Genomic DNA, 5,705 nt, shown 5'->3' on the forward strand with positions numbered 1-5,705 from the left:
ACACCACACATCCTCTGCAATGCCCACATGTACTACTGTGCCACACAGTCCTGTTGTAGTGCCTAGATGTTCTCTGATTTCACACACCCCCTTGTCATGCCCAGATGTGCTGTGATGTCACAGAGCACTGTTGCAGGGCCCAGATGTGCTATGATGTCACAGAGCACTGTTGCAGTGCCCAGATGTGCTGTGATGTCACAGAGTACCACTGCAGTTCCCACTTGTGCTGTGATCTCACAGGCACTGTAGCAATGTCCTCTTGTGATAGGATGTTTCAGAGCACTGTTGCAGTGCCCACGTCTGCTGTGATGACAGAGTCTCGTTTCAGTGCCCAGATACTATGTGAAGTCTCAGAGCAGTGTGTGTCCAGTGCCCAGACGTCCTGTGATGTCACAGAGCACTATTGGAGTGCCCAGATGTGCTGTAAGGTCACACAGTCCTGCTGCAAAGCCCAGATGTGCTGTTGTGTTACACAGTCCTGTTGCACTGTGCACATGTTCTGTGATGTCACAGAGCACTGCTGCCTTTCCCAGCTGTGCTGTGATGTCACAGAGCACCGTGCCAGTGCCTAGTGATGCTGTTATATATCACAGCAGTGATTGAGTGCTCAGATGTCTTGTAATGTCACAGAGCACTGTAGCAGTGTGCAGTTGAGAGAAGATGTTATAGAGCACTGTTGCAGTGCCCAGATATGATGTGAAGCCTTAGAGCACTGCTACAGTGCCCAGACGTCCTGTGATGTCACACAGCACTGTTGCTGTGCCCAAAGGTGATGTGACGTCACAGAATACTGCCGCAGTGTCCGGATGTGATGTGATGTCACAGAGCCCCATTCCAGTGCCTAGATAAGCAATGATGTCACAGAGCAGTGTAGTGGTGCCCAGATGTGCTGTGATGCAATACACACAGCACAACCTCTGCAATGCCCACATCTCCTGCAGTGTCACACAGCCATGTTGCAGTACCTAGTTGTGCTGTGATGTCACAGAGCACTGTTGCAGTGACAACGTCTGCTGTGATGCCACAGAAACCCGTTTCAGTGCCCAGATATGATGTGAAGTCTTAGAGCACTGCTACAGTGCCCAAAAGTGCTGTCATGTCACACAGCGCCGCTGCAAAGCCCAGATGGGCTGTTGTATTACACACTCCTGTTGCAGTGCACACCTGTGCTGTGATGTCACAGAGCACTCTTGCAGTGTTCAGTTGTGCTGTGATGTCAAACGTCCGCGGAAGAGGAAGACGGAGCACTGGAACAGGTTGCCCACAGGGCTTGTGGGGTCTCCTTCCTTGGAGGATTTCAGCATAAGCCTGGACACGTTCCTGTGCTACCTGATCTAGGTGAACTTGATTCTGGAGGAGGGGGTTGGTCTAGATGATATCTAATGGTCCGTTCCAAGCCCTACCATTCTAGGATTCTATGATGTCACACAGCCTGGATGCAGTACCCACATGTGCTGTGATGTCACAGAGCACTGTTAGAGTGTCCAGAGGTGATGTGATGTTATAGAGCACTTTTGCCATGCCCACATCTGCTGTGATGTCACAGAGTCTCTCTGCAATTGCCACATGTGTGGAAATGTCACTGAACCCCATTGCAGTGCCCACGTGTGCTGTGATGTCCCCATGTAGTCTATCAGCCAGCACTGTGTCACATTTGCAGCTGCTTTCCTGAGGGAACTATCTCCATTCCCACTCACTGGGACTCCTCAGCTCCCATTGAAATAACACATGTTGTCGGTTAAGCTCTACCACTGCGTATGGGAGCTACAAGAAAGCAGGAAGGCAGACTCCACCTATAGTGGTAAGTAGGTCCCATTGTAGTCTATCATCTTGCACTGTGTCACATTTGCAGCTCCTTTCCTGAGGGAGTTATCTCCAATCCCATGCACTTGGGCTGCTCAGTTCCCATTGAAAACATACAGGCTGCCAGTAGAAGTTATGCCACTGCGTGTGGACACTACAAGAAAGCAGGTACACAGACCCCAACTACAGTGGTAAGTAGGTGTGGTAGTTTGAGCCTGGCTGGATGCCAGGTGCCCACCACACCACTCTGTCCCCCACCTCCTCAGCAAGCCAGGGAAGGGGAGAAAATAAGATGGGAGTCTCGTGGGTTGAGATAAAAGCAGTTTAATAAAGAAGCAGCAAAGCCGCGCGCGCGGGAAGCAAAGCAGAAGCAGATAAAGCTGTTCCTCTCCACTTCCCATCAGCAGCCATGTCCAGCCACCTCCCGAGAAGCAGGGCTGCGGTACGCGTAGCGGTTGCTTTGGGAAGGCCAGAAATGAATCTCGCCTCCCCTTCCTGCTCCTCTCCCCCAGTTTATATTCCTGAGCTGATGTCATAGGGTATGGAATATCTCCTTGGTCAGCCTGGGTCAGCTGTCCTGGCCATGGCCCGTGCCAAGATCATGCCCACCCACAGCTATTGGTGAAGGTGGGGGAAGGAATGCTGGAGGGACAGCCCTGATGCTGTGCGAGCGGTAGTCATAATATTGATATCAACAGTAAGCACAGCACTGCAGGAGCTGCTGTGGAAAATCACTACCCTCCCAGACCCACTACAGACAGTCACAGGAATGCAGACATATTACAAACACTATTGTTTCTGTGTTCAAACGAAACACACAGTCAGTAATATCAATCATGAAAACATCTCCTTAATTGTAGCATTCTTTTTTCATAAAGTGTATGCTCAAAAGACCTTGTCAACTCTTACAAGGGCTCCAAGTTTGCTGCATGTCCAATATGTTCATGTGGCTGCACAGCTTCTGAAGTTGTGTTCTATGTTCTGCATTGTCAGTTCCCAGACCTGTAGGCAAAACCTCAGATTGAACGTCGTATTCGTTAACTGACATCTTCAAGTCTGGAAGCCTGGTAACCCGGACCTTGGATGACAAAACACACCAAGTTGAAACCACAACTCATCAGTAGTCTCTCTCTAACTCTAAGCTGCTCTAAGTGAAACTGTAAACATGTACCCATTTATTGATACCTGGAAGTAATTGGTTTTCTCCCAATGTCCCAACAGGCACGTTCCCATGTTTAATTCTTCTCCAGATATTGCCGTCTTTTTCATCATAATAGTGTCATAAGGAACTCGTAGTTAACTCCATGGAACACAACCAAGAGAGCAACCAAGTAAACAATCTGAGCCCTGATTACACAAGTTACAGCTGAAATACACACCACACAGAATAACTTCCTAGACCAAAATAGAAGAAGAAAACTGCTGGGGGGACACAGTTAGAAAAACTCTAAACAATAGCATAGCAATCAGAAAAAGGCTGAGATGTGCCATATAGGAAAGGAAGCTGCTAAAGAGAATTACTTCCAGTAATTCCCCGTTTCCACTGTATTTTTCATCTGAAATTGACTGAATGCTCAGATGGAAAGCAGCATCACACATTCCAAAACACTAACTAACTGTACTCTTGGACAGGACCAAGCAGCCACAAGAGGCACGTCACGATCCTGAGATGGAGGGGTGGCCTTTCTGATGAACTTGTCCAGACAATTAAAAAATAACCAACTCTTTAAGCAAAACTCATCTCTAAGTCAATCTCCTACCAACAATGTTTTGGGAGAATAGGAGAATGCTGAGAGGAAACACTCACTGCATGGAGGGCTGTTATCTTCTAGTCAGTCTTACCCAGAAGAATATTTGCCAGTGCCTTTATTACAGGCCAGGGAACTGACAGAACAATACAAACATGGCACTGACTAATATTTTCTTTTCAGGAAAACCTGAAGAGTTGGCTCTGAGAAAACCAATAATTAAAACAATTTCATCCCATGCCTGAGATTATTGCCATGAGAAGTTATCTCTGTTTACCACAGAATGGCTGTGGCTGGAATGGCCCTCTGGAGATAATTTCATCCAAACTCCCTGCTCAAGCAGGGACACCTAGAATCATGTACCCAGGACCACATCCTGGTTGCTTCTGCTTATTTCCAAGGACAGAGACTCTACAGTCTCTGAGAAACCTGTTCCAGGGGTCAGACGCCACCACAGTAAATTATCCAACAGTATTACCTGAATACCGTGTGGAATCAAATTGAACTTGGAACGCACAGAAGCAAAGAAAAGAACAGGTGCTCTTGGTAAAGGAGTTTAGATACAAATATTTTGTAATGCTGCAATTCTATACCTCCCATTGGGTCAGTCCCAGTTGTGTTTCCCAAGGTCAGTACTACTTTCGCTTTGTGTAGTTCTCCTTTAACTGTTTGATGAATAGAATTAGTTACCTAAGCAGAAAAAGTCACTGCACTTGAGGTGAATTCCAACATAACTTTACAATAACTGCAATGAAACAAATCTTCCAAGCTTAAACATGACACGAGTATTAAACAAATAAAACCAGATTTTGTTACTCATTAAGGAAGGAGCTTCCTGAATGGGACAGTACTCAAACACAGTTTCATTTACAGAGGCTACCCTTCCCCCGTTGAATCCCCACAGATGCAAAAGCAGCAATAACGTTTTCTGGAAGAAGATACTGAATTCAGAAGAATTGAAGAAAAAAATCGCATAAATCTCACTTGATTTTGCAGGAAAACAAACCAAGAAAGCTGACTTCTCAGAATCTGGCCAATAGTAGATATTTCTTGTCAATACTAATGAGGAGTTAAATTTGAAAACTAAGTTTGCAGTCCATTACTGCTTTCTTACAGAAAATAACACACAAAGAGAAATAAAAGAACATACCATTGGAAATCTGATAAATATTACCTTTGGGTTCCACTCCAGTTCATTACCAATGGGTGTCACTCTACAAAGTCCCCAGCCTGAGGTGGCAGACACTGAAACTTGGCAGGTGAGTGAAGCACCTGGTAACTTTGGACTTGACATGTTCTGCCTTCATCTATATAGTTAATTTTGACACTACAGAACATATTTTCCTTCTCTTTTGGGGAAATATCTAGCACCTGAGCCCTTCAGAGTTGGAGAGGAAACAAAGAATTATTATAGTTGTAAAGTTTCTTCACCTCCTTGTGTCTAAAAAAGATTAAACTTTCACAGCACAATGTTCAGTGGTGTGTATGTGGAGCCATTCTGGCTTCCCTTCAGTACAGGCAGCATGGGAGAGCTTTTTAAAGAACAATTTGTACAGCAGAGATTTTTTTGCTACTTTTGATGGTGGGTTAACTTTAACTTAGCAGTAAAAGTTCTCAATTACTTTGTATTAAAAAGAGCACATGAATAATTTAAACCAAAACAAATCCACATTTTTACCTGTGAACAACTGTTTTCTGACATAAACCATGAAATGCCAGCTTCTCCACATTTTTAACAGCAATCTTATTACCAGGTTCCTTAAAATACCCATTAATTCCTTCAGCAAGAATTGTATATTGGTCCTTCTGCTGATCTACTCTTCGACGAAAGTAGTTTGTTGCATTTACAACGTGGAGAGGCAGAATCTGAAAGCATAAAATACGTTATAAAGACAACTGATGGTTTCTTAAGTTAATGAGACGTTTTCATGTTGAAGGTGACCTACCTCTTTCCAGCCTAAAGAGATGACAAATACTGCTGTACACATGCATTTCAGAAGATGATGACCTCTTGTTACTCCAAAGATTAGGAATAATCCTGAATGAATGAATCCTTATGAATGGTAACTGTCCATAGCCCAGTCCAGACTGGACAGAGGTTTATAGAGCAAGATCTATTAGGTCTTGGTGGTATTCCACTTAAATGAACACTAG

This window comes from Colius striatus, unplaced genomic scaffold, assembly GCF_028858725.1.
Source record: "Colius striatus isolate bColStr4 unplaced genomic scaffold, bColStr4.1.hap1 scaffold_47, whole genome shotgun sequence".
Taxonomy (NCBI): domain Eukaryota; kingdom Metazoa; phylum Chordata; class Aves; order Coliiformes; family Coliidae; genus Colius; species Colius striatus.